This window comes from Neodiprion lecontei, chromosome 6, assembly GCF_021901455.1.
Source record: "Neodiprion lecontei isolate iyNeoLeco1 chromosome 6, iyNeoLeco1.1, whole genome shotgun sequence".
NCBI lineage: Eukaryota > Metazoa > Arthropoda > Insecta > Hymenoptera > Diprionidae > Neodiprion > Neodiprion lecontei.
The window spans coordinates 10,337,029-10,350,689 of record NC_060265.1 but is presented as its reverse complement, the minus strand read 5'-3'; positions in this window follow the sequence as shown (position 1 = coordinate 10,350,689).

The following is a 13,661-nucleotide window of genomic DNA, read 5'->3' as shown; positions in this document are numbered from 1 at the left end:
AACCTTTGAAAGAGTAGATTTATCATAAAATGATTTGTGATCGTTTTTGTAAAGCGTTCAATTTTCTACGAAAATATGTCTGCGAATTTTCTGTAAGACGCTTCGTTAACTTATAGTTATAAAAATCAGAAGGAGCAAAAAACCATTTTTCCTGCATTATTGTTATGGAAAATAGGAAATTTGCAATGCGCAACGTCTTGATATTAATATTAAGAGTTCAAATTTTACCAAGTAAATTTTTATACCTAAATAAAACTCGTGAACCTGTTTCCAAAGAAATTTTTTTTTTTTACACCCTAATATATGTGTATATATATATATATGTAACGTACGCATATATAAATAGTTATGGAGTAGAATGCAGGGTGAAAACGCAACTACATATATATACTGGAACTTCGGCAAATCATTTCACTGAAACATCACAGTTTTTAGATTGAACAAAACCTCGGAAATTCAATAAACGAATTGTTCGTGGTATAAATTACTTCGGAAATACGTACATACATACATTTGTAACTATAGAGTTGTTCACAGATTAATAAATTTAGAAACATATATGCGTGTATGGGGCATTCTTCGTAAAACCATCGGGTCAACGACCTGACCCCCTAGGATTCTGATGTCCAATGGATTTCTTGGTTTGTTTCGGTCAAAAATGACATCTCTCATTTTTCAAAATTTTCTCGCAAATTTGTAAAAGTGTGACGACCTGAAATATTCTTGTCATGAAGTTGGACATCTTAGAATCGATAAAACTTTTTTATAAAATCAGGCACTCGAAAGCATATCTTTTCGTTATGATTCGAAAATGCTCAATATTTTTTTTTTGGATTATCGTTTTTAATAAAAAACATAAACTTCTTGTAGTAAGAAATCAAATAAAAAGAAACTTTGCCTTAGTAAAATTCGATTTTTCTTTTAATTCAAAAGAAAAACGATGAAAACGAATTTTTTTCTCTCGCATTAGGCATTGTTTCCTTCCGATTACTTTAGGAAAGAAGAAAAGTCAAATTTTACCAGAACAGAGTTTCTATTTATTTTTTTTTATTTTTGAAAAACAAAGAAACGAAAATATTCCGCATTTTCGTCCCATTTTCAAACCATGACGAAAACATGTGCTTTCCAGTCTCTGATTTTGCAAAACAGTTTCATCCGTTTTAAAAATGTTCGTCTTCATGTGAGGGATATTTCGGGTCGCCACAGTTTTACAAAATGGTGGAAAAATTTTGAAAACTTGGAGGTATCATTTTTGACCGAAACAAGCCAAAAAATCCATTGGACATTACAATCCCAGGAGGTCAGGTTAACGACGTATTGGTTTGACGTGGAACGCCCTGTATATAATATATATTATGTATAAAATTCTGTGTACGTGTGTATTATCCATATATTTATGTATATACGTTTATATCTAAAGTACGAAACGACTATTGCGCTAAGTTTGTAATACACGAACGTTGTAACAATGAATTGAAATTTGGTATGATGTATTTCGGTTTCTTTTCATTTCTCTCGTCAACTACATGGCCTGATTCAATTATTACAGTCGTGCTATACGTGCCTCTTTACCGTCCCAGCCTCTGGTCCCTCTTCCAGCTCTCTTCATATCCGATCCAACGTCGATTAGTTCGGCAATAATTAAACGCGGTAGAATCTCTCTATGCTTTACCATTTTCTAACGATTTACAATGAAAACAGTTATACGTGAGTTTTAAAATACGGAATGTGGCGACGTCATAAGTTTGGACGGACGCGAAATGGGCTGCAATTCCATGGAAACAAAAACAATTCTCACCGCAATTATAAATAACGTAACAATTTATTACCACATTGTCAAATTTCTTGACAACGTTAGAATAGATTGACTAAACGTTAGACTCGTGTGTCGTAAAGCTTCTAGCTCGACTTTTTTTCTACTTCGGAAGACAAACTATTCCGACAAAGCTCGGTTAGATGATTTGTCATGTTTCAAAAACCGTCGACTACATTCAAAGACACGATACCGCAAACTTTTGTCAATCGAAACGATTATTCTCGCCAGTCGGTTGGAAACCTGATGAAAATCGTTATTTCGCATTATCGTTATCCGCGGTAATTTTGCTATCTATAAAAATCGGCAAGGTGAATTACACGCGAATCAATGCCCGGGTCAAAGCTTGTGCCTCCGATCCGGACAGCGATGATTTTTGCCGAGGTGGCAGTGCTGGCGCGTGACGTATGTACCTACCTACATAATAGAAACCCCCAACAAAGTTTAATTACACGATGCCAAGTTTAATATGGTTAGGCGCATTGAACTGCTCGAAGATTGTTTTAGCGGTAAATGAGGCAATGATGACTCGAGCCTTCTGGACCACCTTGCAGCATCCAGAGTCCTGAAACTAATTAATACGTGCACAGGCCACGTGGACCTACGCAGCGGCTTGGCTACACGCTGCACACTCGCAAGGGATGAATGGTCGGTGTAAAACGTCGCCTCGTTACGCAGCAGGCTCACGCATCATCGCCCGAGGTTGCGTGAAAAGGAATGAATATCCAAAGGTGAAAAATGAGAACGAAAATAGCTGGAGGGATATTTATGTCGCGAGGGAGGGGAGGGGGACGAGAAGAATTAGGTGGAAGGCTTTGGCGCTAGATTTTCCTCCTCGTCGGTCTCTTTTTACTTGTTTCACCTTAACCTAATCCTTACAAATGTGACACCAGTTTAGTTTTTCCCTAATTTGTCCGCCCGAGCGAGGCCCGCATGCGGCAAAGCTTAGCTTTGACTGAACGTCGCGTCGCTCCGCAAGCCGCCAATCCGCGTTATACGACTCCCTGAGTAAACACAATTAGTTTATATAATTTGAAAATTTGTTAAAACCCACGCCCCCAGACCCCATCTCACGCTTAAACCTGACGAAATTCCAGACGCCGAAAGGAAGAGAGAAGTCCTTTCTTCTCTTCCTAACACCTCCTCGTCACCCTCGGGATTCACTTGCTCTCGACACTTCGAGCCGAATGCCATGTCCATATGCAGAAGTCTGTTTTGCGCCCGCGATAAATTCAACCGCGAGGATCGACGACGCTGAAGAAATCGTGCCATCCGCAACATTTCGCCCGGAATAACAATATGGCGTCCGTGTACACGAGCCACTCTCCGGCACGTATAATATAACATCTAGGATACAAATGAAACAGTATACCTACCTACGCAGACCGCTTGCGACTCCTTTCATTTGTCATCTCCGTTTTGCGTTTGACTTGCCAGTTTCCCCTATTGTCTTGCCGGCGTCGAAAGTATTGTCGCGTCGCCGCGGATTCGGTGGCTAATTCCGGGCATCGTCGGGCCCCGATGGGCCCGAAAATTGGCGACGTCGGGCGGCCGGCGCGCGTGACGATGTAGGAAAAATTTGAAATCGATAAGTGACCGGGTTTCCCGACGCCGAGCGTCTTCCGAAACTCCGCAAGGGTCGACGGCTGCGCCGCTTTTCCCGCTTCTATGACGCCTCCCTCGTGTTCCGGTTTTTTTGCCTCCCAGTTTCTGTTTTCTTCACGGGCAAAACTTGTGACGGTTTTTGCTCGGCCGCAACTCCCTCTCACGATCGAAGCTTAAATCCGGCCTAAGACTGCCCTAACTTGACTCAACTTCTCTCCCAAGTCTCGCTTTATATCTCCAACGCGTATCGGTCCATTCGCAACATTCGCATCTACGTCTCTTGTTCATACTTTCGTGCATCCGATACCCGCCCGCGATTTCATTTTCCTGTAATAAACAATCCTTACCCGCTTTCTCCCAGAATTTGATAATCCTAAATCGGTACAAGCCCTATGTTACACGTAAAACCGAGTTTCATCGACAAACGATCCTGTCTCTCCGAACATCAATAAGCTTAGAAAGAGACCCGGGCGATGATCGGATTGCAGGTATAAAATAATTAAAAAATTCATTCCCAGAATGACGTTTCCAATTCGCATCAAAATTTTTTGTAATTAATCTTTAGACTGCACACGAGACCAGTCTGCTTCTGCTTCTGCTGCTGCTGCTGCTGCTGCTGCTGGAGCGTATCTACTTTTTGCCCGACCGTCAGATGACAGTCGCTTATTTACAGGGCGCGGCCATCTTGCAACGAGTCGAGAAGTTGAATATATATATATTATATGTGTGTACATATATATATATATACACATACATATATGTATACATATGTATATATATGTAGACGTGAAGTTGCATGTGAAAATAGAAGAAAATAAAATGGAGAAACAAATAAATAAACACAATCTGCACCCTTATGACCAGCTATTACATATATATATCCGCTGATATGAGTTGAAACAAATATTTATCAATTATTCATGAAGATCGGCAATCCGTGATACCTACTACTCGCGCACATATCCTCACGTCACGAGTCACATCCTGCCGCGGGTCGATGCTCAGGACGTCATAACGCGTGTTCTTAAGTTCTTGCGCCGTGCGCGAGGTAAAAATCTCTCCTATTCCTGCGGAGCGATAACGCATTTATACGGAACCGGGAACCGGGCCCAAATGCTCTCCGCTCCTTCGGGGACCGAGCCCTTCCTTTTCGGTAATCTTGGTACAAATGACAGACGGTTTGGGTCGGTGGTCAATTATAATGACATTACGGCTCCTTCCCGCGCAAGTACACGGTGTTCAAAAAGCACCGACGACCAAGGGTCGCGTTCTGTTTTAACGGTGACAATCCCAGTCGCCACGCGCGTTGCTAGGATTTGTAAAATTTTAAGACGCGACCAGACGAATTCGACCTACGAATACGTCGTCGGAAATAATCTATTGTAATCTAATAGCAATTAATTCATCGTCATCCGACCGATTGTCCCAGGACAATTATTTTAGACGCCCGCAAGCGCAGGCGACACGACCGAACGACGGCTCGCGCGGGGCAATAAATTTACCAATTAATCGTAAACTGTAATTATCGCGTTAACTCGAACTTGAAACTTGTCTTACGTACAACGTTGAAACGATGTGGGAAAAATAGATGTGGAAAATTGATGCTCGGCTAATTAGATTAATCGTCGGTATAATTGATAATTGCAGCCTGCTGTATTATACCGGTTGCGTAATTGAACCCGGTCATCATCCGCGTCGGAGCGGTACGAAAGGGCTCGACGAAAGTACGATATCGGTTCGATGACGCCGAGAATTTGGACGACCTTTTATCCCCCCCTGTGTTTATGCCTTTTTCTCATTTTTTATAACATCACTCCCAGAGCTGCGTCTACAAACCGTTCAGGCATACAGTCTCCGTCCAGTAAAGGTATCCCAACACACTATTCCGAGGCACAATGCGGTATTCCTGGAAAGCCTTTGACCGTCCGAAGCCGCTCTCGAATCCAAAACGTCCTTTAAACGAATCACCTTCGTACCTTCCGAGCGTCGCGAAGCCGCACCGATTCGCGGTCCTCAATTTTCTGCGGGAATCTCTTACCTACGAACGAGGATCCGAAATGATCGTTAGAGAAGAAACAGAAAAATGGGAGCAATTGCGCACAGCGGTTGGAAAGACGAAATCGTCGTCTCTCCTCGAGTCGATTTTCGGTAGCTGAGTCGTTTGACAGCGGGATCGAGGAGAATGTAGAATATAGGAGGGTGGGAGGTGGAACAAAACAAATACCTACGCCGGAGGGATCGGAGATCGAGCGAAGGAGTAAAAGGGCTTTGTGAGTCAGCGGGAGGACCGCCGCAAACGGTAGCTGCCTCGCGCCGATGCGCTTTGGTTTTTGCTTTAGTCCTGCGCTTTTGTTTTAGGCAGGTTCCGTGCGTCCTTTTATTTTCAAACTTCCAGCAAGAGCAGCGAGGAACTAATTTAGAAACGAGCGCGAGTCCGCCATGCGGCGTTGCAGCAGCAGCAGCGCGCGTGCTCGCAAAAACTAATCTCCGCGATATTAGCATTTCTAATTTTTCTATCTGGAATTAAAGCACCAGCTCCTACAGCTTCCCCGATCCTTGCGCCCCAAATCCTCGGGCTGAACGTTCCTCCCGCCGTGCCGTCCCGTGAGTTCTGACCGTCAACTTTGAGAAGTGAGATTCTTATTAACGCTTTTCTTTACATCGCTGACGGACCGCGTTCGTGAACATAGGGTAGAAAAAGACCGAGTCCTCCCTTCCAGAGATTCTTTTATATTATCTTTCAAGAATACGTGAACAGAACGGTACTTAATTCCAATTTAACAACAGGCGCAGGAATTCAATTGCGGCGGAACTCGGTAGATCGTCAAGAGTCGTACGTGTAACGAGTTTACGCGGTAGCGGGTTATAATTGATAATATATACTCCTAGTTTTTCACCAAAGGGATGGAGGTATTACAGGCACAGGGTACAAGGTATAAGGTATAAGGTATAAAGTGTAAGGCAGGCTGTGGCGTGTTCTTTGAAAACTCATTACACGTTATACAGGAATATTAAACTCACACACGTTCTTAATTGGGAATTGTTAATAAGTGGGATTCGGAAGGTAAAAAGGGAATGGATAATACCACGGCCGTGAGTCGCGCTCCTACTTGCTCAACTCGGACCCCTTTCTTAATCCACGGCTTAGCGAATACGGAAAATGAAAATCCGACCAACTCGGTTATCAACTTTGCACGGCGGCACCGCTTCCGGATAATTTCCCCCGAAGTTATACAAAACTTGTTAAATAATTCCCACGCACGGCACGAATACGAGGATGTTATGTAAGATACAACAACGAGTTGTACGGAATGAAAACGGTAGCAGCATACCGCTGCTGCATTATGCGGGATTTCTTTCTACTTTATTATTTTCAAATATACGTACATATACATACATATATATACATACGCATATGTTTACCTTGTTTATTTTCGTTTGCCGTTTTCTTTTTTTCTTATTTATTTTTTACATCCATTTCGACGGTTGTAAAAGAGAGTTTTACGAGTGTGAATAGACGCCGTCCAATTATACGGCTTAATTTAAATGGGATAATTACCTGGCAGCATTATACATACGTCTAATTGGGTTGGTTAAAATATTCATTTGTTTTACCACCGCCCCCCGCCGTACCCTCCTCCCTACCTTGGCCCCATCGAACCCCCGAGAAAACTAACGATTCCTTTATTATTTCTCCATTCATAATTCCCGTGCCGTCGATGCGGCGTGATATCACGGTAGCAGCTCAGATTCCATCGACAAAGGCCTCGTCGATGCGACGTTTCCCAACACGAGCACAACCATCCGTGCACTCTGCGTACACCGTTGTGAATAAAGAATCGACGCGAATCGGTTATCCCCGTTGATCCGGAACCGTGACCCGGCCTTAAGAATTCCCCTTTTTTCATCCGGGTTCACGAACCCGATGCATATCAAACGAAACTAATCCCTCGGCACCCAATCAAAGTTTACTTCCTTAAGAAAAAATGATTCGGCTTTCGTCGTCGTTGTTGTTGTTGTTATTATTATTATCATGTCATGCACATGCTGTAAGATTTTCTTATATTTTTTGTGAATATTTTATACCCCGATGTTCCTTTTTTTGTTTTTGTCGTGAAGAAATCGTCGCATGGATCACGTTTCACTTGTTACGTGTATTTTCAATATGCTCATGACTGCAAAAAAGAAGTTTGTAACGTTGTACAGCTGTCCGTGTTGAATTCTATTTGAAACCTTTTCTTTCCTGACAACTCGGGTAGGTGGGTAGGTACAATGTATAAGTTATAGTGTACGTTCAAAAAATTTCTTGATTAATATTAAAGCAGAGCCAAACGTAAATCAGGAAGTCTTTCGCACCTGCTGCTGCCTACCCAAATTTTCACGCGGTTTTTTATCGCCTATAAATCCTCCGGTTACCGGAAAAAAGAGGACTGAACGAGAACAAAAAATGAAGGCCCAAAGACCGGTAACACCATGCGTATAACCATATCGTTAATGACGAACGCATTTTTCGACAGCGTTTTAACGCAATCAATTATTCGAAATGTTGCTTCTCCCCCGTCGTTTACAGGTGGAAAAAATTTCAGCAGCTTCGATTCTTTGCGAATTGTGATTACGGCGGAAGAGATGTTTGCGCTCATTTCGACGACGAACGTTGACGCATGGTACGTATTTGGGGACGCGAATGCCAGAAGCAATTATCCAGTGCGCAAAGCAGGGGTCGCGGAGTAAAGATTACGTTGCATAATCCGCAAATGACTGAACTTAGTTCGTGTTCTAATTGCAAATATGACTTTGCTCAATTTCTCCCCTGTGCTTCAACTCGCAACGTACGATGCTGCACGTTAGTCGTGATGAAATTTGTTCCCCGCAGTATCGAATTCAAGAAAACATTTTACTGCGGTGTAATTTGTATTGTGTGGAATTGAAATATTCAGAATACATGCTACAATTACATCTTGGTGTATTTTTACACTTTTTTTTCCATTGTCGACCTTGCTCCTTATCTGAGACGAGACCTCTTCCATTTTTATACTAAAGCATTATTTTTTTTTTTAAATTTTACGAAATACGTGTTTCCTTATTTCAATTTTAGCGTAGAAAACAAGGTTAGATTGACGTACTGTCAGTTTTCACAATCTAATTTCTGTGCAATTTAGGAACGATAATTATCTAACAAATCTTCTTAACGTCAGTGACTCGGTGAGGAAGTTTTCTACCGCAAAAAGGATTCGATACGTTATTACGAATGATGGTTTTAATTGAAATTTCCTCATTTCTATCGTGTCGCGGGTAAGGATTAGCTCTGAGTCTATTCGATTCGTTACGTCGAGCAACAAAACGTTCTATACAACTTCATGGAGTAAGGTTTAATACCGTTCGTGTTGCAACACCTAGAAATATCAGTCGATTGTGAGTGAATCGAAAGGACGAGATAATTTCTCGAAAATTTCTTACAGGCGTTGCCGGTGCAACGGCTGTCTTATACCTCGGTGTGGTTGTTGGTACTTTTTGCCTGAAATATCAAGAGGTAAAGAATTTCAACTTGAATGTCTATGGAACACCGTCCGTGTCACGATCACGTCTCTCGTTTAACTGTAACGGAAATTGAGCAAAGCCTCCTGCCCCGATAGTGACTAATTGCAAGATCAAGTCAACCCGTGCCAATCGAACGCCCCGAAACAAACAGCGAACCTCTTTCTCCCCCTCCATCCATCCATTCCGCATTTATTCGTTACAACGCCATCGGATCAAAGGAAAAGCAACGATGCTCGGATCCTCTTCTAACTGTTCCGCAGCTCCTAACTTCTTCGACACGGCATTCGATTAGCCATGGAGAAGCTATATAGACAGGGTTCCAGTTATTCGTTCGTCACCGTTGCAGCCGGAAATAATTTAACAATAGTCGCTGAAAAAAATTGCAAATACCAGTGTCAATAGCGTTTAAAAGATTTGTCAAATTCGTAGGAAACGGTCCTTAAAATTTTCGCAGGGCAAACCTGTTCACCTTACTTTCCTCGTTGTACACTTTGATGGAAAAAAAAGATCATTTTTCTTCTTCCTCTTTCGCGTAAACTGGTTCGAATTCGGAGCAGAAATTTTAAGACGAAGCGAGAACCGATCGGAGTGGGTGAATTTCTCGGAAGAAAGGATGCGCTGGACGAAGGTACCGGAGGTGCTTAATTGAACCCTGAGGAACCTTTGCACGGTTGAGTGGATAGCGATGAGAAACGTGTATCCATCCGCCTATATGATCCAGTCCTTGCCCTGAACGAATGGGAAGCGTTCGTGCAGTGCGGGAAAAGGAGAAGCTGAAATTCCGTGGTCATATTTTTGGGTATAAGAGTTGAGATTTCATGATATCTAATGATATAATAATGAGTTTTTTTTAGACCTTTGTTTTCATTCTTCTCGCCGCTTATTATAACCGTCGACAATTCTTAAACCTGATTTTTTTTTTTCTTCTTCTCTCCCGCTCTCTTTCTCCCTCCGTTTCATAGCTTCTCCGCAAAGCTGCACGAAGTCTCGTTAGAGAGACAACGGTGAAAGGCATGAGGGAGGAAAAGGGAGGGAAAAAAAAATTGAATTAGGTACGACAAGATCGACACAAATTGCTGAAAATTGTTTTTAACGACAGTAGTCGGCCGCGGTTTATTATATTGTACGCGCGGACGTGTCTTCGAAACGAGTTAATAATCGTGGTAATATTACATCTCTCAGACTTTACCGAGGTCTTGCAATTAAGCTGTTTTCGCGCCGGGTCAATGTGTCCAGGCTCCGTTCCCATATCAATATAATTATATCTGAAGAATAAGCCGCTGGATTTACCACCGAACATAACGTCAACAGGGTGATGCGCGACTACTATTGCAGGCTGCCGCCTCTTGAGGCGTCGAGCAGACTTGCCGCAGGTATGATTTTCATTCCGTAATTAGCGAAAGATGAAACGGTAGGGTGTGATGCCGGTTACTCGTTGACTGCTCGGAAAAAGCATAACGAGACGAGACGATGGGGCTCATGCAGGTAAACCCATGTGTCTGGGTTATAAGAGTTTAGAACCCGACCGACGCTGAAATGTAAAATTATTCCGCATAAGTGTGATAATCCTCGCGAGTTTTGCGACGATGAAAATTCTATTTATACTCGCAATTGAAAGTATGTAAAACACGCTCGTCGCGAGTGCTGCTCGATACTTGAGGCGTATCGCAAGAAGATACTCACTCCTCTTTGCCAGCGCGATGCAATTACGGCTCTAGTCGCGTCGGCCATCGGGTGGAGGAAAATAGCCAGCAGAGCAAGGTGGTTCTTGCTTTTTTTTTCTTTTCTTCTTCTTTTTTTTTTTTTATATGTATAATATTTTTGCGACGCTGTAAAAACACGAGAAACTAAACTCCAGGTTACTTTCAAGTGAAAAAACGTCCGGGGAAGAAGCGTGACTTCGGTGTCCGAGATCGTAAAAGCAATTTTTCTTTCAATTTAATAGACGGGCAAGTTTTACGGGATTAATTCAAAAATTTTACGACCAGCGAGAAGAGTGGGAAGTTTGAAGAAAGGGGTTATTTTGAACCGTGGAAACATATTTAATTATCAACACTCGACTCGAATTTTACCGCTGGAGTTTTCAAAAATTGGTTTCTCGATCAGTGTACCGAGAAGCGAAGAAAACATGATTCTGCTCCTTGCTTGCAGCCACTACCTTTTGGTAAAATTTTTTCGCACTGAAATATAATTGAGAATGAATCATTTGTACCACGAATAACGAAAGAACCGGACTAAGCTGCAGTGTCAACAATTGTTGAACGGTCCAAAGTGACGCCCTTCTATGCATTGAAATATTCGACGGAAAGAAATGTTAAAAAAAAAATTAGTATATCAGCGAGGGGGAAAAGAAGGTAAAAATGGGCAGTGACAACGACGGAGATCGTCGACGAATCGTATATAATTGTACGCTATTAAAAATTTCTTTATGGAACTTCTTACACTGTATTTTAAAAGTTTTATTCGGATACAGAACAGCAAATTCACCATACATTTACCGTTTATTCAATTTACAAATAGAATAAATTTACTACACAATTAAGTAAATTCAAATTACTTTTTCGCGGCTTTCCTATAAATTTTAGTAAAATCAAAAATTTTTATTAAAAATGCAAGATAAATACGTAGTAATTGACGTCACTGTACTGAATTTTTATATTTGCGATTGATTTCGCGAATCGTCACTTCTTTCGTACGGTAAATGTGCAGTAAATTGACAGTCATTTTTAGCGTTAGAAAAATGGTGAATATCGTATCCTCATTTCACTGTTATGGAAGGTGTAAATTGACTAAATTTTTCCTTTAATTTTTAGTGGAATATTTTTCTTTCCCCGTTTCTCGCCAACTCCGTTGACACGCTGTTATACGACTTTTACCCAACGGAGCATTTCAACGTCACGTGTTCTCGAAACTGTGACACACACACCCGACGTCGGTTGGTTGGATCCGTTTTTCTCTATGGCTGATCTGGGTCCCCCGCAGCTTCTGGGACCGCGCGAAGGCGTGAAACCGCGATTGGAAACATTCTGGCGCGGGCTGACCCGGCCTCGGGCCATCGGCGAGAAAGAGTTAGAAAGTAAGAAAAAAAACGGGAGCAAATAAATGCAGGGTAAATAAATTTAGAAATGGAAAGAAAACGAGATGGTGTAATAAATAGGAAGAGGAAAGAGAACCAGATTCCGGCAAAAACTTCACGGCTATCACTCCAAATCCGCGGCTCGTGCGACGCCGAAAAACCGTTAGGCGCACAGTGCTTCGTTCGTCGTTGTTGTTGCCTTGTCTCATTATTCCGTATAAAATCCGTATGAATTTGAAAAATGAAATTAGAAGCAGGACATCGACGTTTGTGGCGGTAATTAAAACTGCGACGATTGACACGGCAGTTAATGGATTCTTCGATCGTGTACTCTTGTTTAAATAAAACCGTTTTGGTAATTGATTCCCATCTCGGCGAAAAATCATTTTCATCAATTTGAAATCGACTCGGGCTTGTACCAGCCTTGGTAGCGATTCGAATACGTTTCACAGAATGATCAGAGAAAGGTGATTCGATTTTTTCTATTCTTCGTCGTGGGTGGCGCTTCAATTTCTGTGGTCGATACAACTTGGACCCTTTGTTCTTCGCAACTGAAGTATAAAACGAAATCAGGTGAAAATCATGCTGAAAAAATTGATCGACAGATACCTAACGAGTGAGTTTTTGTATGTAAGTAGAATTAAAAAACACTCGTTTCTGCTGATGGCGCGAAAATATAATACAGTTCTTGTTCACACGACGAAAAATTCGCGCGTTGTAGTTGATGTAGTACCGACACGTGATATCCGAAACTTTTCGCAAGGTTGAAAAAAAAAAAGTACTTAATAATCACTTACACAGTTCGTTTAAGCCGCAGGTTTAATTTATAGCAAGGTCGAGCAATTCTTGCACGATTTGACACGGTTCGGTTAGTATAATATGTATTATAAGATTTCTGTGTAGTCGTGAATTGCCGAATTTCATCTCGACGGAATGCAAGATTCATTTTCTTTTCGCCAGTGGGAAACTCGCATAACATGATACATCGTTGCAGAATTTCTCTACGAAAATCATACATCTGTCAAAGACTTCGTACCGAGCCCAGATACTGTTTGCAGCCCATGTATTCGATGAAAAATCGCACAGGGTTCTACTCAATAAAACGAAAGCGACCTCGATGTGTAATAGATTATACCTATATACAAATCTATAAGATATATATATACACACACACATACATATCTACGTAAAAAGGGTGTGACAAAATAATCGTGTGACATTATTCGCACGGTATTTCCCGTCAATAACGTTCGTGTTTTTGTCTTCAATTATATTTTACACCAAAGATATAAAATCCTAACTTCTACCATTGTACCTGTAGATATAACAATCAATAAGCATACGAGTGTAAACCGTAGGGTATAAAATTATTTTAACTCGTGCAAACTCGTTTCGCAAACACAGACCATCAGGGTATACACTTGTTTTATAACGCATAATTATCTTCCAAGTATATGGTATATTCTTGTACATCATTCGACACATTGTGGGTTTTGAAGTGATATTTCTGAGCTTTTATTGACTGACGCGGTCTACTGTACTTTGCAGTCGACTTTGAATTCGGCGAACTACTATGGATTAAGGAAGAAATGAAATAGATCTAAACTTCACTTGCGGATGATAATGAAT